Here is a 25703-nt window from a genome sequence, read left to right as displayed (position 1 = left end):
TAATAATAAACATTCAGTTTTGTTTATTTTGTTGAGCTGGATGCAGGACATTAAAAGGACTAGTTCAGAAGAGGTGGTGTTTGGATCAGTTGCCTACAGAATAGTCATAGAATCATAGAATCATGGAATCATAGGGTTGGAAGAGACCACAAGGGCCATCCAGTCCAACCCCCTGCCAAGCAGGAAACACCATCAAAGCATTCTTGACATATGGCTGTCAAGCCTCCGCTTAAAGACCTCCAAAGAAGGAGACTCCACCACACTTCTTGGCAGCAAATTCCACTGTTGAACAGCTCTTACTGTCAGGAAGTTCTTCCTAATGTTTAGGTGGAAGCTTCTTTCTTGTAGTTTGAATCCATTGCTCGATGTCCGCTTCTCTGGAGCAGCAGAAAACAACCTTTCACCCTCCTCTATATGACATCTTTTTACATATTTGAACATGGCTATCATATCACCCCTTAACCTTCTCTTCTCCAGGCTAAACATACCCAGCTCCCTAAGCCGTTCCTCATAAGGCATTGTTTCCAAGCCTTTGACCATTTTGGTTGCCCTCCTCTGAACACGTTCCAGCTTGTCAGTATCCTTCTTGAACTGTGGTGCCCAGAACTGGACACAGTACTCCAGGTGAGGTCTGACCAGAGCAGAATACATACAGTGGTACTATTACTTCCCTTGATCTTGACACTATACTCCTATTGATGCAGCCCAGAATTGCATTGGCTTTTTTAGCTGCTGCATCACACTGTTGACTCATGTCAAGTTTGTGGTCTACCAAGACTCCTAGATCCTTTTCACATGTACTGCTCTCAAGCCAGGTGTCACCCATCCTGTATTCGTGCCTTTCATTTCTTTTGCCCAAGTGTACTACTTTACATTTCTCCTTGTTAAAATTCATCTTATTTGCTTTGGCCCAGTTGTCTAATCCGTTAAGGTCATTTTGAAGTGTGATTCTGTCCTCTGGGGTATTAGCCACCACTCCCAATTTGGTGTCATCTGCAAACTTGATCAGGATGCCCTCAAGCCCATCATCCAAGTCATTGATAAAGATGTTGAATAAGACTGGGCCCAAGATAGAACCCTGTGGCACCCCACTAGTCACTTCTCTCAAGGATGAAGAGGAGCCATTGATGAGCACCCTTTGGGTTCGGTCAGCCAGCCAGTTACAAATCCACTGAATGGTAGCATTGTCAAGCCCGCATTTTACCAGCTTCTTTACAAGAATATCATGGGGCACCTTGTGCTTCTCAGGCAACTTAACAATACATATCTTTAAGATCTTGTCTGCTCAGAGGAACAGGGGAAAGCAAATTGTCAATTTCAAGGAACTACCTTTCAAACTTCTATTATGTAATGCATCACACATATCTAGGGGTGTAGGCAAAATGCTAAGGACAAAAATGCATTGATTTAACTTGTGAACTCCTCACAGACCTTATCCCACATGTTTGCACAAAGTTTCCCCATCATTCGGCCTGGGCACTGAGATTTTGCTCTGAGCTCTTTCTGGCGGTTCCCTCACTGAGAAGTGAAGTAACAGGGAATCAGGCAGAGGGCCTTCTCAGCAGCGGCGCCCGTGCAGTGGAACACCCTCCCATCAGATGTCAAAAAAATAAGAAACTATTTGACTTTTAGGAGACATCTGAAGGCAGCCATGTACAGGCTGTATAGGATATTTTTAATGGCCAGAGTGGCTGGAACAATCCAATTAGATGAGGGGCATGTTGTTGTTGTTGTTACCGCTTTTCTTTACTGTCTCCCTGAATTTACTGCAGGCATAAACTGAGCTGGCGTTTTCAGAGAGAGAGAGACAAAGAGGGAGGGAGGGAGGGAGGGAGGGAGGGAGGGAGGGAGAGATATTTCTGCTCACTTTGAACATTGCAGGGCAAACCTATTTGAGTTGCAGTGTCTCTTGCAATTCCCTGCTCTGAGACTTATTATAAATAGCACCTTTCATTTTCTTCCTCATTCCACTAAAGGATCCAAATTACAAAGTCTGTATTGCTTCCCATTTCGAACCATCAGGCTGGGTAGCTTGCTCAAATCAGACACAGCAGGCACTTTTATAAACTGCCCAATAGCCCTCACAAATAATAAAAAACCCTATTCCCTCCAGATTTTGTTGCTGCCATTGACACTTCTTAATTCAACACATGGCAAATTTTCAGAATGACATCAAACACCATAATATATAACTGTACTTTACTTAAATGGGGAAGACAGGCAAATGAAACTGCAGCCCATTTTGGGGGGGGGGGGCTTATTAATTTTTGATTTCTAAAGGTCAATATGTGGCTTGGAGGAAACAGTAGACTAGTCAATTCTGGTTTCTTTTCAGATGATTAAATTGTTTCCCCATCTATCCCCCAAATTAACAAGAAGGATACAGTATTTAAATGTATTTGAAATCCTCTTATTCATGTTCTTTGTACCTTTGATGTACATGGAACAAAATTAAGAGAGGCTTACACCGGGACAGATTTTGGAAATCTTTTGTAATAATAATAATAATAATGATAATAATAATAATAATTTATTATTTATACCCCGCCCATCTGGCTGGGTTTCCCCAGCCACTCTGGGCGGCTTCCAACAGAAAAATAAAACACAGTGATCTATTAAACATTAAAAGCCTCCCTAAACAGGGCTGCCTTCAGATGTCTTCTAAAAGTCTGGTAGTTGTTTTTCTCTTTGACATCTGATGGGAGGGCATTCCACAGGGCGGGCGCCACCACTGAGAAGGCCCTCTGTCTAGTTCCCTGCAACTTGGCTTCTTGCAATGAGGGAACCGCCAGAAGGCCCTCAGTGCTGGACCTCAGTGTCCGGGGCAGAACGATGGAGGTGGAGACGCTCCTTCAGGAGAGGCCTAATATGGTGAGGCCAAAATTTGGTGCCCCAAAATGGATATTTTTGATTAGGGGTCTTCTCAATTTTGGGGCCCCTCGGCTTGGCAGCCTGTGCAGGGGAACTGCCCGTACCACCCTAAATCTGGTACTGCTTACATTCTACATTAGCCTTCCCCAAACTGGGGCCTTCCAGATGTTGTTGCACTACAACTCCTATCACCCCTGACCTTTGGCCTTGGGGAGTGAGGCTAATGGTAGTTGAAGTCTAACCACAACAACATCTGTTGAGTGCGGCAGGTTGGGGGGACGCTTGTTCCACGTTTTGGCTGCGGTGGAAACATCAGAGAGCTGGGAGGGAGCAGACAGACAAGCAATGAGGAGTGGATCTGAGCAACTGCGGCTGCAGTTGGGGATGAGCTTTGGGTTAAGGAAATGGTTTCATGGAAAAGATTGTCTTTAAAAGGGAGCCAAAAGACAATTGGGATCCGACAACCGGGAACTGGCATTGTGGAAGACCTCTTGGAGACATAGCAGGCAGCAAGGGAGAATCAGAATGCAGGGAGTTGGGTGGGGGGCAGCTGAAGGAGGAGAGTGTTCAAGACACAATACTTTTGATAAGTAGGATATAGATAGGTAAGAGTCCAGAAAGCAAAGGCCATGAGCAAGGACACAATGGAACGTCAGAGCGGAAAGGCAGGGGGGCGCGAGGTCATTTACAGTTTCAGGGAACAGGGATTTTTAAAATTTAATGCATTGAGTAATTCGTAGCTGCCAAGTCTCCCACTGAAAAATGCGGGATCAGCAGCGGCGTGGCACCGGAAGTCGCTTTTACGCATGTCTGGACATGCGTAGAAGCGACTTCCGGTGCCGACGCCGCCCGATTTCCGGTGCCCAGACATGGGCAGAGCAGCACCCAAAATGGAGCCTCCCTTGCAGGTAGGAAATCCGGGGGATTTCCGGGATTTTTTCCTATTCGGGATAACAGTGGGGAACGAATTAAAATCCAGGGGTTTCCGGCGAAAAACGGGAGACTTGGCAGCTATGGATTAATTACATTTATATACCAGTACCTTTCATCAAAAGGCCAAAGGACAGTTCACAACATGGAATATAACAAACATTATACGTTGAGATTACCATATGTCCAGATTTTCCGGGACTCCAATGGCAGAATTAGCATCTGGGGAGAATTTCGGTAAATCGGCCAAATCAACAACTTTCTCCCAAAAAGCTCAGCAACTTCCTTTTTGTGTCCGGATTTTTACTTCTTTAAATATGACAACCCTATTATATGTCAATACATAACACAATATCTACATACTGTAATACAAAAAGCCACTTATAATTATTATAATAAATGCCTACAAGAATACAGTCTCATAACTTGTTATTAGGCTTTAGTATTGATTTTTTTTAAAAAAGAAAAACCTCTCTTCCTAAGAACTTTAAATATGCCTCTGTGTATTCTTACCTTTTATGGCAGAAGTGGCTTTGGACTCCAGCTCCTGGCATGGTCACTTGTCAGGAATGATGGGAGATGGAATCCAACAAGCCATAGATTGCCCACCCCTGTTTTATGGCATTATGTGTTGAGCTTCCTATGAGGCTTTTCATCCAGGAATGAATGGGGGAAAGAGATGAAATATTTTATATACAGTGGTACCTCGGTTTATGAACACAATTGGTTCCGGAAGTCTGTTCATAAACTGAAGCGTTCATAAACTGAAGCAAACTTTCCCATTGAAAGTAATGGAAAGTGGATTAATCTGTTCCAGACGGTCCGCGGAGTACTTAAACTGAAGCGTTCATAAACTGAAGCAAACTTTTCCATTGAAAGTAATGGAAAGTGGATTAATCCGTTCCAGACGGGTCCGCGGAGTATTCAACCTGAAGCGTACTTAACCCAAAGCATGGGTGTAATTGGTTCCGGAAGTCTGTTCATTAACAAAGCGTTCATAAACTGAAGCAAACTTTCCCATTGAAAGTAATGGAAAGTAAATTAATCCGTTCCAGATGGGTCCGCAGCATTCATAAACCGAAAATTCATAAACCAAGGTGTTCGTAAACTGAGGTTCCACTACACACACACACACACACACACACTGCAGAGCATCAGGGATATACAGTAGTCATTTCCACTCATATCTGCATCACCCCAAACCCCCTTTTAAAACTAATAATTTAAGCATGGACTCAAGAAGGGGGCGAAAGAATTATATTCCCCATCCAAGACGTAAGGTCTGTTATTCTTCACTTGAATCAGTCACCCAGAGGAAGGGGAAATGTCTATGCATCTGCACATCCTATTATAACCTAACTTCCAAATTGAGGAGTGTCATCTGAGTAGTAAAAAAGCTGTAAAAGTCATTCATGAAGTCTGCCATGACTTATTATGGATTCTACCTGCCTACCCGTTTTAGCATTTTATGTATCCCCCATGAGCAGTCTTTTGGAAGGATGATCTGCAGCAAGCAACGGTTATGTCTATAGGAGGAAGCAAAATAATTTCCCATTCTAGACACACATCCTTCTTAGCTTCAGTTTCTTCGGAAGGGGCCGTCAATGTTGTACAATTCAGTGCACACAGTTCCCTAGGAACCAGAGGGAAATTAAAAGCACCCATATTATCATGTTTTCAAATATTGTTTCGAAGCCTGATATATATTCATATTTACTCAGAACTAAATCCCTCTGAATTCAACAGGAATTACTCCCATGTAAGTGGGTGTGGGTGTCTGTAGGATCGCCATCCCAAGAGTTGACAGGCTGGTGATTCATTGGTAGGGGACACACGATGAGCGAGGTCCTTTTCGAAAGACACGCAAAGGCACAGGGTGGAAGATACAGTCATCATGTTCCATCATAATGGCAGTTTCCAGGGATGCCATATGCGAATGATGGAGAAAGTCAGCAGTCTCCCTTCCTTGTGTTTCAGAACACAGCTCATCATCTTTGTCACTCTGCTGAGGCAGCTGTCACGAAACATCTCCCTCGCCTTTGTCAAAACTGCAAGGCCGCTATCAGATCCCAAAGCACCTGGACAGAAAAGGGTCTCTGATTCCAACAGAATAATAAAAATTGATCATAGGAGTTAGACAGTACAGTAATAGAGAATATTGGAGTGTGGGTTGCTGGTGTTAATGATTCCAACCACTCCATTCCATTTCCTCCTTCCTCCCTGTTTTCTGTTTCACCACCGCTTACTGAGCATGCTCAGTCCTCACTGCATTCTTCTGGAGTTCCCCCACCCTTTTGCACTCCTGTCAACTTTGAGGCTTCCCCTCTCTGTTGTGCGTGGATGGTGCAAGAAATCATCAACTCCTCATCTCTGAATGCTGAAAACCAAGGGAGTGATAGAACCCCAAAGGGGCAAGAAATGATTGATTTCCTCCAGACTGAAAGCATGTGATTAAACGATTCATCACCTTGACCCATGTCAGTTTCATATGAGTTACAGGGGTGGTCTGTGATCTTTGCTCTCCTTTGCATCGACAAGAGCAGCGACAGAAAGGAAGTCTCCTGCATCATCTACCAGCTTTTTTGAAGGTAGGTTTTGGTGACACAACTGTCACAGGAAATGCTACCTTTGGCACAACCACTACCAGCATTGAGCATTGTCCCTTTATTTGTTCCGCCACTCCAGGTACCATTTTTAGGGAAATACATTGTCTTGGGATTCTCATCCCTAAAGCACATTGCCTTGTCCCCCAAGGCTGATGTCAACCATTAGTTCAGTATCTTTTTATACACTGCAATACCCCAGCTTGTTTCACTTGTCACCTCAAATTTCACACAGCGCTTTGCCCTTTGGCTTCTTTCAACAGAAGCTGTGCTGTGTCATTACAGTGGTGCTGTCTGAAGAAGAAACGAGCATGTTCCAGCATTTCCGGTTGCCTTTGCATTCTGCAGCTGCTTGGGCAACAGTTGATTTGACGCCACTAACTGTACACAAACATCTTCTGCTCAGTGTTTAGTGTCTCCAGGCTGAACTGTCAGAACAGCAGTTGATTTTGCATGGGAACCTTTCTCTTGTGGTTGCTTGGTATATGATCTTGGAGCAGTGCTCTGCCAAAAGTTTCTTTAGTGTTCTCCGCTCCCCGTCTGTGGAATGCTCTCCCCAGGGACGTTCACCTGGCACCTTCATTATACACCTTTAGGCACCAGGCAAAAATGTTCCTTTTTAACCAGGCCTTTGGTTGACCTGATCAACATCCCATACCTTTTTAAAATGTTTTTTTTTGGGGGGGGGAGCGCTTGAGTTGTTTTAATTCTTATTATGTATGTATTCTTATTATGCATGTATTCTTATTATGTTTTATATCTTGATTTTATTCTGTGAACTGCCCTGAGCCCCCCAGATATTGGGCGGTACAGTGGTACCTCGTGTTGCGTAACCTCCAGGTTACGGAATCTTTGGATTATGGCCGCGGCAAACCCAGAGGTGTATACTTCCAGGTTTTGCCATGCGCGCATGCGCAGAAGCACTCAATCGTGCCTCATGCGTCCGCAGAAGGGTGGCTCCGGTTATGAAGTTTTCAGGATATGGCCAGGCCTCCGGAACGGATCCCGTTCCTAACCGGAGGTACCACTGTGTATAAATTCTAATAATAATAATGTCAGATTTTGGCATCACACAGCTGCCACTGAAATTTAAGACTCCAAAGTCCTCCACTGCTCTACTACAACTATTTGCCATTTTAAATTGTTTAAGTTCCGTTTTGGATATTTACCATTCTGAGAGTTAAGCCTGCATAAATACCATTGTCATTTACACCCTGGAAGGCTTGCCCACCCATTGGGCAAATGGGATATTTGCCCGGAATGCTGGCTCTGTACATACTAAGCAGTTAGCGTCAGGACGCTTTGTCTGCTATGGCTGCTCCTGGCACTTCTGGCAGCGTTCATTGGCTTGACATGGTTTGGGGGAGACAGCATGCTGCAAGTGCCCTTTGCCCCCAACCCCAGGAAATGCAGCAATGGCATGCAGAAGAAAGAATAATAGAATCATAGAGTTGGAAGAGACCGCAAGGGCCATCCAGTCCAACCCCCTGCCAAGCAGGAAACACCATCAAAGCATTCTTGACATATGCCTGTCAAGCCTCTGCTTAAAGACCTCCAAAGAAGGAGACTCCACCACACTCCTTGGTAGCAAATTCCACTGCCGAACAGCTCTTACTGTCAGGAAGTTCTTCCTAACAGAATGGAGAATGGAGAAGGAGACTCCCATGGCAAAACCTGTATCTTATTCTGCAGTTAAACCTAAGCATGTGCAACTGAAACAGCTGCCTATTGCTCCCCCACTTTTTATTTATTTATTTGTGTATTCATGAGATTATTTTCATCTTGCTTTTTTTTTACACCCCCCCCAGAAGTGCCCCCAAAGCAGCTTACAGGAAAACCTCCGAAATTTAATTGCAGTTATATAAGCAGCTTGCATAATACATGACACAAAACAAAAACATTTAAACAATTAAAAAAAGTTCTTAAAATAAACAATAAAACTGAGAGCGGAATCAAACAGCAAGTGAAGACATTTTCTTATAAACTAAAAGCTAGGCCAAAACAAAATTAAAATTATTTGCTTGCCTAAAGCTTATGAGGAAGGGAGTTTGGGATACAACCAGGATCTTTTCCCTCCTATTGTCTATCCTAACCTTTGCCATGCAATATAATGCAACCTTCCTCTTTATTATTGTAATTGCCGTTGGAATTATTATTATTTCTTTTATGTTGGGTCTATTGTGGTCCTAAAGGAAGGGTTTTTAAGTTAACAAAAGTATTATATGAGGTGGGGGAAGAGAAACGAGGGAGGGAGCCAACCAGACCTTTCTAAGGAGGGATATATATCCCTCCTTAGAAAGGTCTGGTTGGTTTTTCAGCTTAAAAATTTACAGTCACATATTCAACATACAACACAGAAACAAGATTCCAAAGAATCTCCCCCCCCCCTTTGTGGGTCCTATTGTTAGTCATTTCCTCCTGTATCTTTTATAATAATCTAAATCTTTTACCTCTCCATTGTGTCCAAAATTCACAATTAAACTACGAGTGTTATTCCAATCCTACTAATGATTTTAGCTGTTTACAATGGTTTTTAAGATGAAATATAAATATTCCCCATTCCTTATTAAATTTTTGGTCTCCCTGATTTCTGATTCTTCCAGTCATTTTAGCCATTTCAGCATAATCCATCAATTTGACTTGCCATTCTTCTCTGGTAGGGGCTTTATCTTCTTTCCATCTTGTGCAGTTGCTGCGATAAAATGTCATTGCCTCGCCTCACCTCGCCTCCCAACCAGACAAACCCCCAATGAGGTGGGACACAGAGGAGGAATATAATTGCACAGGCCATACAAGCCTCAGCTGCCTATACAGAGAAATCAGATAATCAAAATAAAATAAAATAAGAAAATAAAATAAGGAGCTTAAAACTGTGGTCCCAAACACCACCCTCAGGCATCCCTTTTTGACATGCATCCAGGTCTCCTGTCCCACCCAATTTTAAAGGTGTTATTTTTCAACCTTTTGTTGCTGTTTGATTGGGGGCGTTGGGGGGGGGCTGATTTTCTGACCTGTTTGGAGTGTGTGTGGTTGTCTGAAGGGGGGATTTCGAGTACTGCCAATTTTTATTTTGCAAAATTACCCTGTAAAGCACTGTGCACACGAGAGTAGCAATAACAAATAACTGGTTGGTTTTCCAGGATTTAGGTTCAACCCAAAAGCACCTTATGGCACTCACCCATCATTCATATTTACACACACAGAGCACCTCTTTTCTGCTCATCTCTCTCCTGTGGTTTTCAAGGTTACCTGTAGGTGGCAGCATAACATTTAACCTCCACCCTCTTTCCTTCAGGACTCCAAAATCAGAAGGTACAACCAACCATGTGAGAGGAGATAAGATTTTTTTATTATCTGAAGAAGTGTGCATGCACACGAAAGCTCATACCAAAATAAAAACTTAGTTGGTCTTTAAGGTGCTACTGAAAGAATTTTTTTATTTTGCTTAAAAAAAATATGTTCAGCATCACTCCCCACCCTCTAAGAGAGAAAGAGATGGCCATGTTTACAAAGTTTTTGTAACCTGTGCCAGATGTGAGTCAATAAGGTATTGCAGTGGTGATTGTTTCAAGTGGTTACGATGAAAGAAATTGCCATGTTCCTAAGATAATATCAACACAAACCGGCTTGCAACATTGTAGATTCAAGTCTATAGCAGAAACTATTCAAAATGCAATACAATAAGGAAAGCAGCAGAAATATTTATCTGTATATTTTATAAATACCATATTGGGTTAAGGCCTGGTTAACTACAATAACATTTCTTTCTTTCTTTTGTAATGCACCGGTATACATTTTCTTTTCTTTTGGTTGTTGTTCTGTTTTGATGTCTACATGTGTACTTTCTTCCTCTTCTTTTTGTGTCCTATTGTGCTCTGTACACTTGTAATTATGTATTTCTTTATTTCTCAGTAAAGAATATAAAAAGGAAAGCAACAAAAATCAACACCAGGAGAAGCAGAAAAAAAAGCCAGCCATTTAAAAGACTGTAGCTAAAGGAATGAGCACAGAACCAAATCTTTCTTCGGTGTATGATTAAAAGCAGCAAATTAAGGGTCAAACACCAACCCACCCTGGCACGAAGGGCTGCAGCAAAGTGGTAGAGCATCTGTTTGGCATGCAGAATGTTGCAGGTTACCCTGGCACCTCTAGGCAGAACAGGGAGAGACCACTTTCTGAAACACTGGGCAACTGCTGCTTGTGTAGCCAACACTGTACAGAACTCGATGGACCAGTGGTTTGACTCAATAAGGCTGCTTCATTTGAAGAGGACTTTCCATAGCCTGGGAAGGCACTACAAAGATTCTTTCATCACTACCAGCCAAACTTCGTCAGTGGGCAGAGTGGGGTGCGCAAGGAGTCACAAACCGGGAGGGCAAGAAGAAGGGCCTCAATGGCAGAGCAGATATTATTGTTAACTGTTGTTGTTTGCATGGCAGCTGTGCCTGGATGCTGTCATTCGGTTTGAGAAAGCCCATCTGTGACCTACTTGGCATCTAAACAGAATAGGAGAAGTCGATGCTGCCAGAGCTACGGGGTGCAGAGAATTTGTGCACCTTGCTGGGAAGACTCATCAACATTTCTTCTTCCCTACTGCAGGATCTCTGGCTTCTGGATTGTGAATCACTGTCGGTCTCATGTTTAATGTGATGCAATCGGTGACAAATGTCAGCCTCTGTCGCAGTTGCCCTTCCATCATATTGGGCCAAGAATATGGCGAAGTCTGTAAAGTGTGTGTGTGCGTGCATGCGCGTGCGTGCGTGCGCGGCTAGGTTCTGAGCACAATTTCTTATGCTTTACAGCAGAATGTCCCAAATGCTGCCGGGGCACATGAGTGTACCGAGGAAGAAACCCATGAATGGAAAATGGTACGTCCCCCACAGATCCATCCCGAGAGAAAGCTGTTCGCGGCATATCTTCATGATTCACAGCACTGAAGTTTGTCCAGCCAGCTTCTGGATAAGATGAGAACTCTCCGACAGAATGACCTACCCTTAGAGGAGGCACACCCTGATAAAGAACTCATGAGGCCAAGTAGCTTTTACTCTGAGTGCACGGAATAGCTCAGTGGGTACAGCATGAGACTCTTAATCTCAGGGCCATGGGGTTGAACCCCACCTTAGGTAAAAGATTCTTGCATTGCAGGGGGCTGGGCTAAACGACCCTTGTGGCCTCTTCCTACTCTACAATTCTATGATTCTATGAACCCCTTAAAGTAAACCTCGGTACGTGTTTTCCACCTGCTAACTAGAGAAGGCCAGGCAAACCTTGGTGCTTCAGATCAGCCTTGGATCTGTCTGGAAACCCTATTGGACATTGTAGTGAGGTGTGAGGCATTAACATAGCTTACATTTCACAAATATTTTTCGAAATGCTTTTTGCGTTTTAAAAACAGTGGTGCAGAAGTGCACTCTGTAAGCAAGAAACCAGTGTTGACACTAATGGTGTCTTAAAAGTTATACTCAGTGTTCAAATGCATGCTGTGTTGATTTTGCAAAGCATAAAAAGGGGGAAGTTGCTCTTTGTATATTTATTTGGAATGCTTTCAGGGTATGTTTGACTCTGCCATTGATAGTGGTTAAGTTTGCAGGGCTAGTTGGATGGTTTGTTTGTTCCTATCCATTAAAAAGGGCCCTGCAGCTATTTGCAGAAGGAGACTGGTATTGTATTATTAGTGTTCCAGAAGGTATGGGCAAGAATCTATTATAAATAAAGATTTTTTAATAGGAGTTTTCCCATATAACAAAAACTTTCCCAGCCCAGCATATAATCCAGTTGTGTTGTGAGTGCTTTGCTTTAAATTATTTTACACTCTAACCCCAAACAGCAATCCGTTTGGTTGCTATTTTCTGGCTGTAGGGCTGGCCATACAACTCTTGACATGCTATTTTTCTTAGTTACTAAAACATATTAGAGCAATACCAAATAGCATTAGGTTCATACTGTGTACCAGGGGTTCACAGAGAAAAAGATGCTTTGGGCCAACTCTGTTCTTGTAGCTCACACATCCTGAAAGATTGCTTATTAATTTTTTCCTACGATCTGTTCACAGTGAATTAGACTTAGATTCGTATTCTGAAGCAAAATATCGGTTTCAGTAGAAAAGCAACCATTGATGACATTTTGACATTTTAAAAAATGTGATTCTGAAACATTGATGAAATAAGTTTAGCTGCTTCACTCTACTTGCCGCAAACCACAAATCCCATCTTGCTTTGGCTGCCTTTTATTGTAAGATTTGAATGCAGGTCTCAGACCCTCCGAGTGTCCCCGTTTTCCAGGGATTTACAGAAGCCCTCTCAGTTTCTGATTTGATCCTGGGGTGTCCTGCTTTTCCTTAGGACATCCCTGTTTTCACTGGAGTAATGTTGGAGGGTATGGAGTCATTCGACCCCTGAGCCAAGGAGATAAGAAACGATGCAACCTTTAGAAGACACCTGAAGGCAGCCATGGATAGGGATGTCTTTAAAAAATAAAATAAAAAGTTTAATGTTTTCTTATGCTTTTATATACTTTGGAAGCTGCCCAGAGTGGGAGCCAATGTAGATCTTTTAGGACTGGTGTTGTATAGGATTGGAGCTGCAGTGTCTTTGAGCTGACACCTCCTCCTATAAAAATCTAGGCACATGCATGTCTGTAGGTACTCAATGACCACCTAGAAAACACATTGAAATGATGAACAAGTGATATCCAGCTGTGGCCGATTACTGTGTTGTTTCCACCACCAACCTGCCTTTCTATTCAAACGGTGCCTGTTGACTTATACGTGCGTCAGAAGGCTAAGCTGAACTTGCTTTTAATGCTGCAGAGTTAAAAGTTTCCATGCAAGGAGTCATTTGAACTTCACCTTAATGGCGATGGCTAATGAGAGTGTAATTGTGCCTAACCTCCTACAAAGTGATTTCAAAATGGGGAGGCCAGTTCTGCATTCGCTGCTGCGAACAAATCACAACATTCTGCTGGGCAGATAAAAAGCCTGCCAACCTCGTTGGAATATTCATGCCTTTAATTAGAAAAACCTTTATGACCCGCCTCCATTCCAGAGTTACGATGAAGAAATTTATAAAGGCGGTAAAGAATATGAAATGTTACACGGCCTACCCATTATTATTGTTGTTGTTATTTGCAATCAAATATAATAGGTGGTGAGTGTGTGTTTAGACTTGGAAAGCCCCTTGGTGGGCAGGGTGTAAGGGTGGCTACATGCTTACAGCACAATATAGCATCCAGGGACTAATAAAGGGAAGGAAAGAAATGTTAATAAATCTGCATCAGATGTTGCATGTAGCATGAGCAATGTCTTTGTTTCAGGTAGCACAGTTTTAGCAATCACATTATTCATAATTTTAATTAAAGTGTGTTTTCTGCTGCTCAGGATTAATTAATTCCCTCCCTCCCCACTCCTTTTTTTTTTTGTGGCTCTGGCACATCATGCGGTTCAGTCGCCATTGCTTCAGTGCTCTTTTACCCTTGTGCAAAGCAAGGAGGTGTTTTTTGCAGAAGTCTTACTCCCACATTGCACTTACATTGACAGGTGTAAACAGAGCTGGAGAAGTTCTTGTGTGAAATCTGCTTCCCCCCCCAAAAAAAACCCTTTGCCAAATAAATAAAAAAATCAGAATAAAGTTAAGGTAAGGCAACATGCATACAAGATTTGACGAGATCCAATCATCCAACACCCCAGATACAATAATGGCCATGTATTCACATGTATCGCTAAGCCAAACCATGGTTTAGCATAAATGCACAAATGTGCTGACTCTTGGGCAGGAGATTGCAGCCGTTTTGCTCCTCCTTGCTCCTTTTAGTTTAGTGTGTGCAGCAGTCGAGGCAAGGTTCGGCTTACCATTTTGTCTGACCCCTAGATTGCTGTTTAAGCTCCCTCCTCTGTAACAACAATCTGTAGTCGTGATTTGTTCTTGGGGGTCAAACGACACCCTAAACCAAACCTTGGCACAAGCTGCTGGACAACGGTGAGCTAAAAGGACTGAGGAAGACCAAAGCTGATAGAAACTCCTTCTCCCCCAGAGACCGGCACATTCACGCAGTGAAGCCACCGCTTGGCCTTCTGTGACACGCAAACCAGGCAGATGTGGGGATTCTATGCATTATGACGGAACCCAGAAGCAAGAAGCTTGCATCTTCCCTTGCAACTTCCAGTGCCTTTTGAGGGACTTCCACATTGGGAACTATGACAGTGGTTAGTAGAACTGAACGTTGTAGCCAAAGTGGGAGGTTCTGCAGTAACCCAGGTGAGAGATGGGATGCGGCCCCTATATGTTTGAAGATAGCGTCTTGCCTCCAAAGTATTGGAAGTGATTGTAACTGAAGCATGTGTGTTGGGCAGTTTAGTTTCAAGATGTCAGGTTGTTTTATACAAATTTATATGAATTGATTTCTTTTTGGTATTTATTTATTGATTGATGATATTATTTCCAATTGTTTCACAGGCACGCACATAATGGCTGTATATAATTGCTCACTTCATGTGTTGTGAGCCACTTTGGGCACAATTTTGTGGGAAAGTGGATTGCAAATTAACAGAGGATGACGATGACAGACATCTAGAAAACGTCCCTGCAAGGGGCTGTACAGGCCGGGTGTCTACAATACAGGAAGTTTGGTTGGGGCTTTCTTTCCTTGCCTGCTCAAAAAATACCACTTGTTCCCAGGTTGCCTAGAGATGGAAAAGGAAGAGAAAAAGGACAACCAAAGAACCAGGGAATTGGAGCATGCACACCCACAACCCCTGAGGAAAGACTAAATAAGAATGTCTTCAACTTGGGCTGAAAGATATCTAATGTGGAGGCCAACTAGCTGTCTTCTGGGAGCGAATTCCATAAATGCTCGGTTGGCCTAAGTCAGGAAACCAATGGATCTCTGCTTGGAATACAGCTCCCATTATCCTTGACTCCATGCTGGCTGGGGCAGATGGTAATTGATGCCCAGCCACATCCTTAATTTTCTTAGAGCAAATGGCTTTTGAAGGGGGAGTAGAAGAAATGACCTCAGAAAGATGTTCTGGAAGGGAGTTCTAGACATAGGAAAGAGCAATCTTGCCAGCTTCTGCTGTTGCCTGCCACTAGCTTTCGCCACCCATTTGCCAATTTTGAAAGCCATGTTCATGCAGCAGCTACACAGGCAGCCAGAGTTGGAGCACCATGGACATTCATTCTCACTGTATTGCAGTTTCACAGAAGAATGGACAGCCAGGCCTGGGAGGCAGACTTCCAAACTCCACCCATTGAGGCCACATCTGGGACAAGACTTAAACACAGGTTTGCAATGACCTGTGCCATAGTTTGAAGCGACATATCTTAGCTAGCGTCTGCATGGGAAGAGGAAGTCACAAAGACATTCTGTCATTCACCTTCATTCACCACAGTGCCCCAATTATTTATAGTTTCTCTTTGTCCGGTCTTGACTTGCGGGCTCATTCTATTTCTCCCTCTTTCAAATCGAGGTAAATAAACATAGAGGCAGTTTGGGTTCATTGTTCACCTCAGCATTTCCTTCCTCTGTTCCCTTCTGACTTTCCTCTTTCACAGCAACACTTCCTCAGGAAAATGAGCTGTTGTTCCAGTATAGGATCTCCCCTTAAACTACTCAGTTAGCTGACTGTTGTGTAAGTTTATTGTGCACAGAGGGAAACTGTTTCCTTTCGCGTCAACTTCTTTGCTTTCAACCATCAGTTTCATTATGGCTCTGTGTAATTAAGCAATCCAACCAGAATCTTTTATGGCCAACAACTATAAATGTTGCATACCCTCCAACATTTCTCCAATGAAAATAGGGATTTACCATTCCATGTGGATAATTTTACTATTTATACCCCATACATCATGCAGCCACTCTGGGTAGCTTCCAACATATATAAAGACATTTTTTTTAAAAAAAAAAACATTAAACATAAAAAACTTCCATATACAGGATTGCCTTCGGGTGGCTCGGGGGTCAGATAACTCCATACCCTCCAACATTTATCCAATGAAAACAGGGTCATCCTACAGAAAAGCGGAACATTCCAGGATCAAATCAGAAACCAAGACGGCTTCCCTGGAAAATAGGGACACTTGGAAGGTCTGCAATTGGAATCAGTGGGAGGTTTCCAATGCACTCATTCTGCGAGAGCAAGAATTTCTCCTTGCGCAATGAAATTTTGCTCTCCTCTCCCTAACTCCACCCAACATCAATGCCAAATCTGCTCTAGGAGGTTGGGGGAACTCTTAGAACCAATTTAGAGGGCACAGGGAATGGATAAAACAGCAACAGCAACATTTAATAATTTAGATCCTGTCAAATTCTCTGCTTCCCTTTCTTTGATATTTCTTTTATCTCTTCTGTCCCTAACCTCCATATTCTTTGTTTGCCTCTTTTCACTCTGCACCTTCTTGCACTTTACACTCCCAGGCATCCATTTCTTTTCATTTTCTTCATTGCACTCCTCCTTGGCCTTAGTTGGCTCCTTCTTCACACTACTTTTATCATGAGAAATTCACATCCTCTTCTCATCTTCTGCCAGGCAATATTCTCTCATCTTATCCAGTCTCCTCCTTCCTGCCCTCAATATCTTTGACTTCCCTTTTCTGCCTGTTCCTTCATCAAGCCCTCACAATAAAATTTCTGTTATTTGTTCTTCATTACCTCCTCCAGACTACAATTTCCCTGACACGTCGTCTTTCACTTTACCAGATCCTCTTGTTTTTTCTTCCTTTTCTCCACTTTCTACCTATAAGGTTGCTTATCTTTCTTCGAAGGACTCACTGGGTTTTTTTGCACAGGAAGCTGTGTTATATCAGGTCATACCAGCTACCCACCTAGCATAGTATCCTCTACTCTGACTGGCAACAGTTCTTGGGGCTCTCCAGCTGAGATCTTTCCCATTACCTAATCCTTTTTTTTTAATACAAAAACTGGGCTGATCATAAGGTTTTGCCATTGAGCTGTGGCCCCATCACAGTGAGGTGGTGGTACAATGCAAACAAAATTCATATAGACACAGTTCTTTTCAGAGTGATCTAACAGGACATTCCTCCCCCTCTTATGATATGCTTCCCTGTTTGCTTTGTAAGTCCTTCTGCACTGCTATTTCCCCATATTCTCAGCAGTGATCAAAGATAGCATGATCACTTGTAAGAAGCTTTATAGTCTTCTGTTTATTCATTGGCTAACTGCTGTGCAAGCTGGCAGTCTTCTTGTTTTCATGGTTGGGGCAGGGGCGAGATTTGCAAAGAAATGTGCTGAATAGCCAAAGACCTGTTTGTTCATCCAGGGTGCCATCTGCTTATCACAGGTTTCCTATGGGAGTTCAGATGAATATCTGCACATATTGGAAAAATGCATGGAAGGAGCTGTTGAGTCTGTTCGGTTCCTCCACCAAACACAGCTACCACATACCTCCATCACCCGGATAGCCAATGGATATAGGAATAAATTCTTCCCATGTACAGGTGTAGTAGGGAGGTAGAGCTCTTCCTTGCCTGACCCCTCCTTGCATATAAACCATCCCGGACTCAAAACCGTAAGCTATACTACTGGGATTAATGGGAAGAGAAATTAAAAATGAGGACCCAAAACTGTTCATGTATGCCACTACGGCTGCCAGAGTGATATTAGCCCAAAGGTGGAAAACATCAGTAATTCCAACTGTAGATGATTGGAGGGAGAAAATGTTGGAATATTAAAAATTGACGAGGTTGACAGGAAGAATAAGAGATCAGAAAGAGCAAAGGTATCAGAATGAATGGGGTAAATTTGTAGATTATTTAAAGGAATATTGTAAAAATGTTGAAACACTAGTAGGATTAATTTAAAAAATACAATATAAAAAACATATAGCCTTTGTCAATAACGTATGTTTGGAAATGATATGAGAAAAAGACAGGCAAGAAAAGGTAAAGTGCCAAAAACGAGAAGAAAAATTTAAAAAACCAAGAAAGAAGAAGGAGGGAGTCAAGTTCGGAAGAACAAGTTTATATGTTAGGAATTTATAAGAGGAGAATAAGAGAAAAGAGATGTAAATAAGATACGGCACATTGTAATTTTTGTGAAATATTTTTATTTGAAACGAGTTTATTTGGGAAATATCTTTATTTGTAATCAGTTTATATGTATGATAAACAGAAACAATAAAAATGATACACACACACACACACACACACACACACACACACACACACACACACCATCCCGGACTCTGTGTTCATCATCTGAGGCACTTCTTCATATGCCTTCTCCATGTGAGGTCCATCCAGAGGGTGGCAACACAAGAACAGGGCCTTCTGTGTAGCGGCTCCGCATTTGTAGAACACTCTCCCTAGGGACGTTTGCCTGGTGCCTTCATTATATATACATATATTAAGTGCCAGGTGAAAACCTTCTCTTCAACCAGGCCTTGGGCAGATTAATATTCTACAGCCTTTTGAATGTGTTACTGTGGGAAGAGGGGGTATTGTTTTGCTGTTTCATTTTAATTATTTACTTGTGTGTTTATCTTGTATTTTATTCTTTGAACCGCCCTGAGTTCTTATGATGAAGGGCAGTATATAAACAAAACAAAACAATTGGAGAAGTTCTACCCACTTCAACAGCCACCAAGCACATGGAGAGCTGGTGGTCAACAGAACTAACCTCCATGATGGTGGGTGGGTGAGGCTAGATCCTGCGGCCCCCTCCACATATTCTTTCAACATATGGAGAGGTCCACAGCATGACACTAGGGGCTGTGTCTGAACTGGGCTGATCTAGGGGTAGGGTGATCCGGCCTTGAGCTGAGTCAGGTCAGGGCTGCCCCAGATCATCCAAGGTCAAGTTGAGTCACTCAAAGCAATCTAAAGCTTTCGGGGGCTGAGGTGCCAGGAGAAACTGCTACACAGGCCTTCTTCCCCAGGATGCTTCCAACAGAGAAGATACTTGACAAGTAGCACCCTGCGGGGAAAAAAAAAACTTCCAAGAAATGGGAGAACCGATTTCAGAACAGGACAAGTAACAGCCATTCCCAATTTGTCAACACTTTAGGAGCCGGAGACTTACTGCATCTGAACATGGAAGTTTCCCTTTTTTCTGGCTATTGTAGTTAATAGCTATTGATTGACTTGCCCTCTGTGAATTTGTCTAACCCTTTTAAAAAGCCGTTTATGCTGGTGGTTATCACCACATCTTGATGCAGAGAATTCCCTAAGCTAATTATGCATGGGGGGGGCACTTCCCTTCTTTTCTGGTTCTTGCCAATCAATTTGATTGAGCGACCTATTTCTCAACAGATACTGGGAAGTGGGGAGAGAACTCGGCAAATTAGAGCTACCTTGGGCCCAGGAGAACACCCCAGCTTTGTTTCTGGGATTTCAAGATAATGTGCAGGGTATCGTGGCAGGGGCTTCACTATCCAACAGCCTGATTCAGGAGTTGCATGAAGGAAACGAAGTGTGTAGCAACTGAGGAATCTACCTGAGCCACAAATTCACAATCTCCCAAATTTTATCACTCTCCACCAGCAGCAGCCAGTGATGTCGCATGGAGGTGGGAGCATGCAGTATGTCGTAGGGTTGCCATATTTCAAAAAGTGAAAATCCTGACACAAAAGTTGTTGAGCTAAGTCCCCCCACCTATTTTTTTAAAGGAAAATTGCCAAAAAAATAACACTTCTGATATGGGCTTCCATATGCTCGGATTTTACTGGACATGTTTAGCCGCTTTTCGGAAATTCCTCCCAGATGCCATTTTCAGCAGATTAATCCCAGCTATGTCCAGGAAATTCTGGATGTATGGAAGCCCTAGTATATTGTGATGTCGCTGTTATGTATTCAGTGGTCTGTGTTTGCCTGAGCTTGAGTCTGGACTAAGAATTCTGAGCCCCCATGTTCTGATTTGATACATGATATCCAATCACAGAACATTTCAGGATTTGGGCCTCTGCCATTGGCCCTTAAACTATGAGTCATGATTCGCAGCTTGGAAGTTTAGACAGCCAATCACGTTGGGAGTGGCCCAGGCCTTCAGAAACGTATATAAGCAGTTGCTTTGCCTCTGTTGTCCAGTTCTGTTAGTTCAGTAAAGGTTCTTGCTGTTATCACTGTGTCTTGCCTCGTGGGAACCCACCTACGCTTCAGTCGCAACATGACACAAAGTTCTCTAGGAAGGGAAGATCCGCCATGGCATTCAGGAATCCACCCAGTCCACAGGTATCTAGGGACGGCTTCCACAACCATGCAGTGTGGGTTGTTGTGGGGATTAATTCAAGAGGAGATCCATGCTTGCCATTATGGCAATACAATGCCATTATAAATTGGGTATCTTCCTAGGTACTGCTGTTCTCTGGTGTCTGTGTGTATAAAATGATCAACACAGTTGGTAGCGTTTTTTGACTCTGCTGGAAGGGATGGGCTATCAGGGCTGCCACAACGAGCTCCTACACTATAACATTTTACCACTGCCCCACTGTTCACGCCTATCAGCATGTCATTACTCTCTTGCTTCCTGGTTCTTCTCTCCTGCTTCTGCAAACGAACACAAACTATTAACCGTGGCTGGGTTCCAAATAAAGGGAGAGCAGGGGGAAAGTTTGGGGCAGTGAAAGGGATATGCAAATGTATTTAAAATAGATTATGCTAGCAGCGGAGAACAAATGCATTTTTCTTATATTTCAAAATGGATAGCTTTAATCAAAAATGATAGTTCACACATCTGTTCTTTGAAGATAAGCCCGTCATTATATATATATATATATATATATAATATTTTTAAGCTATGGCAAACTGGCACGCGCACACACCCATCTGAAAGTGTAACCCATCACTCGGAGTATTAGTCGTCCAGTTCCGTCAATGAGCTGCTAATTCTGAAGCATCAGGGCAAGTTATTTTATCCAGTCTAAAGGATGAAAGTGATGCCTGTTGATTATGCCAGAGTAAGGCGTTTTACATGTTAAATGACTTCTTAATTTTCTAAAAAGGCCTGCTTACTCCTCAATCCCTGCCTGCCTCTTTCAGCTGCCAACGTGGGTCCAAATGTCTGCCCTAGAAAGTCAGCTATCCATCATCCAGACATTCATTTCAAAACTGGAGGTGAAGCACATAAATTAAAGACAGACAGTGTGAGAGGGAGAACGGGCCTTCTCTCAAAGTTAAGGGTGACGCATGAACTGGAATGGAGCTATCCTCTGCAACACACATTTCCCTGTATTTTGCAAGAAGGTTCTCCAGTCAAATAATGTGCACCAAAAATGCATAGACTAGGTAAAATCCATATATTCATATACTAGTGAAAACAACATGCAAAAAAATATTGTACCATGTTAAGAGAAAGTGTGTATATTGGGCAAAGCTGCATACAAAATGTATTAGGAGAAATCTATGCTAAAATGATGGCAAATTTTGAGGACTTTAAAAAGGAAATTTGCAAACTGATGTGGAATAGTGGGAAAACCAGAGGCTGAAAAAAGGAGGAACTGAGAGAAAACCCAAACTGATGGATTCATTCATCCTTAGTCAGGCAACTAACACATAAAAAAAAATACATATCCTAACCTAAGGAATGTTTTCACCCATGGGAACCTCACTGCTTACAATGGAAGCCTAACCTGGGGGGGGGGGTGTTTGTGTGAAATTGAAGACCTGCCAGTTCCAAAACCATGGCAGCTTGAACCAGCCAGGGGAGGAGTGAAGGAGAGGCAGTAAATGAAATGTAATTTTAAATATCTGGAAAATATGGCATTAACCTTCCTTGGGCTATGCTTTTTCATTTCCTTGGGATGAGCTATATTACCAGGAAGGAGTATGGAACCTCTATAAACTAATATATATGGTCTCTTATAAATTCCAGAGCTGCAGAGCCTTGCGCTGGACTTTCCTTTTGCACACCAAAACATATTGTTCCCATTATAATTAACTTCCTCTTGCTACTTGAAATAAGTAGTTCAAAGGTGTTCGTGGCACTTAGGACATTGCCGTAGGTTTGTCCAGCTTACCAGCCCATCAGTGAACATGTTAGCATCTCATTTGGGGATTTATGTATCTCATATGGGGATATATATATTCATCGTATACTGAAGGTACAGATAGCACAACAGGAATAGCTGGGATACCTTGATAACAGAAACAGCTGAGTGAAGCAGTGATGCTGTAGCTTCAGGATAAAGACAACTGAAAAATAAATTAGTTAAAACATAAAATAAATGTACACTCTGCCTCTCTGCAGTAGGAGTCCAAACAGGCATGGAAACCAATTTACAGTAGTAATTCTAACTGCATGTCACAATAACTGGTCGTGTATCTTAGTGCATGTATAGATAATGTTGCTCCAGATGTTGCTGTACTACTGAAAGCCAGTGTGGTGTAGTGGTTAAGAGTGGGAGACTCGTAATCTGGGGAACCGGGTTCACATCTCCGCTCCTCCACATGCAGCTGCTGGGTGACCTTGGGCTAGTCACACTTCTTTGAAGTCTCTCAGCCCCACTCACCTTACAGAGTGTTTGTTGTGGGGGAGGAAGGGAAAGGAGAATGTTAGCCGCTTTGAGACTCCTCCGCGTAGTGATAAAGCGGGATATCAAATCCAAACTCCTCTTCTTCTTCTTCTACAACTCCAATCATCCCTCTAACCACTGGCAGTGCCGGATGAGACCAGGGCTGTCTTTAGCATATGCGCCACCGGGGTGCAAAGATCCGCCCAGCACCCCCAAATTAACTTTTTTGAGCTTTTTTTTTAGGGGGGAATTCAAAATTGTTGACCTTTTTTTAGGGGGGGGAATCACTCACCTGTAACAACAATGCAGTGGAAAAAACTGCTTTCATTTCCTGACTCATCAGGAATATTTGACACTACGGAGTAACAGAGCGACAGAGGAGGGGGGCAGGGACGTTCGCTACTGACGCCTATTGAGAGGGACAGTAGGTATACATTTGGCGCCCCCAGAATTCGGCGCCCAGGTGCCCCACACCCCTTGCACCCCCAGGTAAAGCCAACCCTGGATGGGACTGATGAGAGTTGGAATCTGGTGGACCATAGGTTCTTCACCCTAGTATAGTGTAACGGTAATGTCTTATAATTTTACTTTAGTGTTGCATAGAGCAGGGGGCAGCAAACGTTTTCAGCAGGGGGCCAGTCCACTGTCTCTTAGACTATATTTTTTTGGGGGGGGGAATGAACGAATTCCTATGCCCCACAAATAACTCAGAGATGCATTTTAAATAAAAGCACACATTCTACTCATGTAAAACACGCTGATTCCCAGACCATCCGTGGGCCGGATTTAGAAGGTGATTGGGCCTTAGTTTGCCTACACATTGCATAGAGGCTTCTTTTCTGGGTTGCTGGGGTTTTTTTTTTTAAGACAACAGGAGTACCTGGGACGAAATTTATAACCCATCCCTTCTCTTAGTAGCTCACCATCTACAGTACAGCCATAATGATTTTCATCTAGGTTGCATCAGAATCAGAAGATGCAGGCATCTGTGGTACTGGCCAGAGAGTTTTGAATCCCCAAATGATATTAAAACAAAGAAAATGCTAATTCAGGGGAAAAAGTTAGGAAAATATAAACCCAGGCATGGAAGAAATAAACACAGAAGAGCATGCTCATTAATGCATGATGCATTGTAGATCTTAAGATACTGGAGATTATAAAAATACAGAATAGCTTTCTACATAGTTATTAGTCCCGAGTTGTTAGTAAACTATTTCAGTCGAGTACAGTTATACAGAGGCTTCAGCACAAAACTTTGTTTTATCTGTTCTTGTGTATCTGTATGTCCTTGCTTTGGGTATGTTGCTCTGCAAAAAAGTGACCACATCAATTTGTCGTCTGCATGGGCGCATTTGATTCCTAACATCAGATACAAATTAGGCATGTTGTAACATCGAGTGTTCAATTTTGATGTTATGTTTTTAAAGAATTTACATTTTGGCTTTCAAAGAGTCAAGGAAGCTAGTAAATAAGAAATTTGCAGCATTCCACAATCATGAAAAGTAAAAGAGGAAAAACATAAATGTTGGGGGGGGGGTTGAGTCAGGGGGGGGGGGAGGAACTGAAAGTGCCCAGAGCTGGTCTACCCATGATACCAGGTGAGGCAACCATCTCTAGTGGCAGGATCCACAGGGGCAGCAGATCCTGTTGTTGATCTTTCTCCCCCCCCCCCTTGTTCCTGATATGGATCATCTCTCATCCCTTCTTCCCTGCTGGGAAAGGGGTGCGGCATTTTGGAGTCCATCTCAGGTGCCCAAATGTATTGGGATGGCCCGGAAGGCGCCCATGTATAAATCACCCTGAAAACTAATAATAATAATAATAATAATAATAATAATAATATTTATACCCCAGCCATCTGGCTGGGTTTCCCCAGCCACTCTGGGCGGCTTCCAACCGAATATTAAAGACAGTACAGCATCAAGCATTAAAAACATCCAAAAGGATGATATCTGACAAAAAAACAACCAAAAGGATGATATCTGATTGTGGTGTCCTGCTTGTGTGACTTCTCCGTGTCCAAATGGCACTTGCCCTTCCTTGCCTACAGCCCTTGTGAGCACCCAAAATCTGCCCTCTAGGACTAGGAAGGAGACACACACACCCCACAGCACATTGGGGGTGCAGGGCGGGGAGGAAGAAGGGAGATTCCATTGCATTCACTGACATGATGTTGGATCTCATCCAATAAAACAAAACATTCTGTGTGCAGGTGATAGTCACCACATCCAACTTGCATGGCATTCAGACAACACAGGAATTGCAAAATATCCACCAACACACATTCTGAATTGAGTTGGTGGGAAATTTGACCCTGTAAAAATGGTAGATTTTTGCGAAGTGTTATAGCATCAAGCCTAATATCTCAGATTTCTATTGTCAGTGGGTCTTCAGTTGCCAAAGGATGGCTGTGCTTGTGACCAGGAAAATCATTTTAACACCTGTTTCAACTCTGTGGGTTACTTATTTGCTTGCTTTGCAAAGGAAGAGGCTTCTCGTTTTATGACTGACATTTTAACTGTGCAGTGTGGGTATATTATGTCTGATTAGGGAATCAGGCATAATATCCCTTGCATATTAATGGAAACTGTGCCAAATGTGCTAATGAAAGCAGGACAAATTATTGGTATTCACAATTTGTGTCTGCATGTGTGCTCCGTGATGTTGTTATACAATAATGTAATTCTGCAAGCTATACAATGGCCCTGTCAGTCATAAGTCACAAAGGTGGTAATTAGTTTTATATCCTGTCAGCAACTGCCACACTTTTGCTACTGCAAACATTTGCGTTGTATTTCCACTAATACCACTGAAAGAAGACAAAATGGCATCAAGGTTTG

General features: G+C 42.8%; 1 long non-coding RNA gene across 1 annotated transcript; it reads left to right on the top strand.

Moving 5' to 3' along the window:
* Positions 1-6137: 6137 nt before the first annotated feature.
* LOC148685165 (uncharacterized) lies at positions 6138-12166 on the top strand. Its single transcript, XR_015950917.1, has 2 exons — positions 6138-6389; positions 10317-12166. It is a non-coding gene; the product is annotated as an uncharacterized LOC148685165 (long non-coding RNA).
* The last annotated feature ends 13537 nt before the right edge of the window (positions 12167-25703 follow it).

This window comes from Zootoca vivipara, chromosome 7 (genome assembly GCF_965207765.1).
Source record: "Zootoca vivipara chromosome 7, rZooViv2.hap1.1, whole genome shotgun sequence".
Taxonomy (NCBI): domain Eukaryota; kingdom Metazoa; phylum Chordata; class Lepidosauria; order Squamata; family Lacertidae; genus Zootoca; species Zootoca vivipara.
Note: the sequence above shows the minus strand (reverse complement) of the source record. Positions and strands in the feature narration are given on the sequence as shown.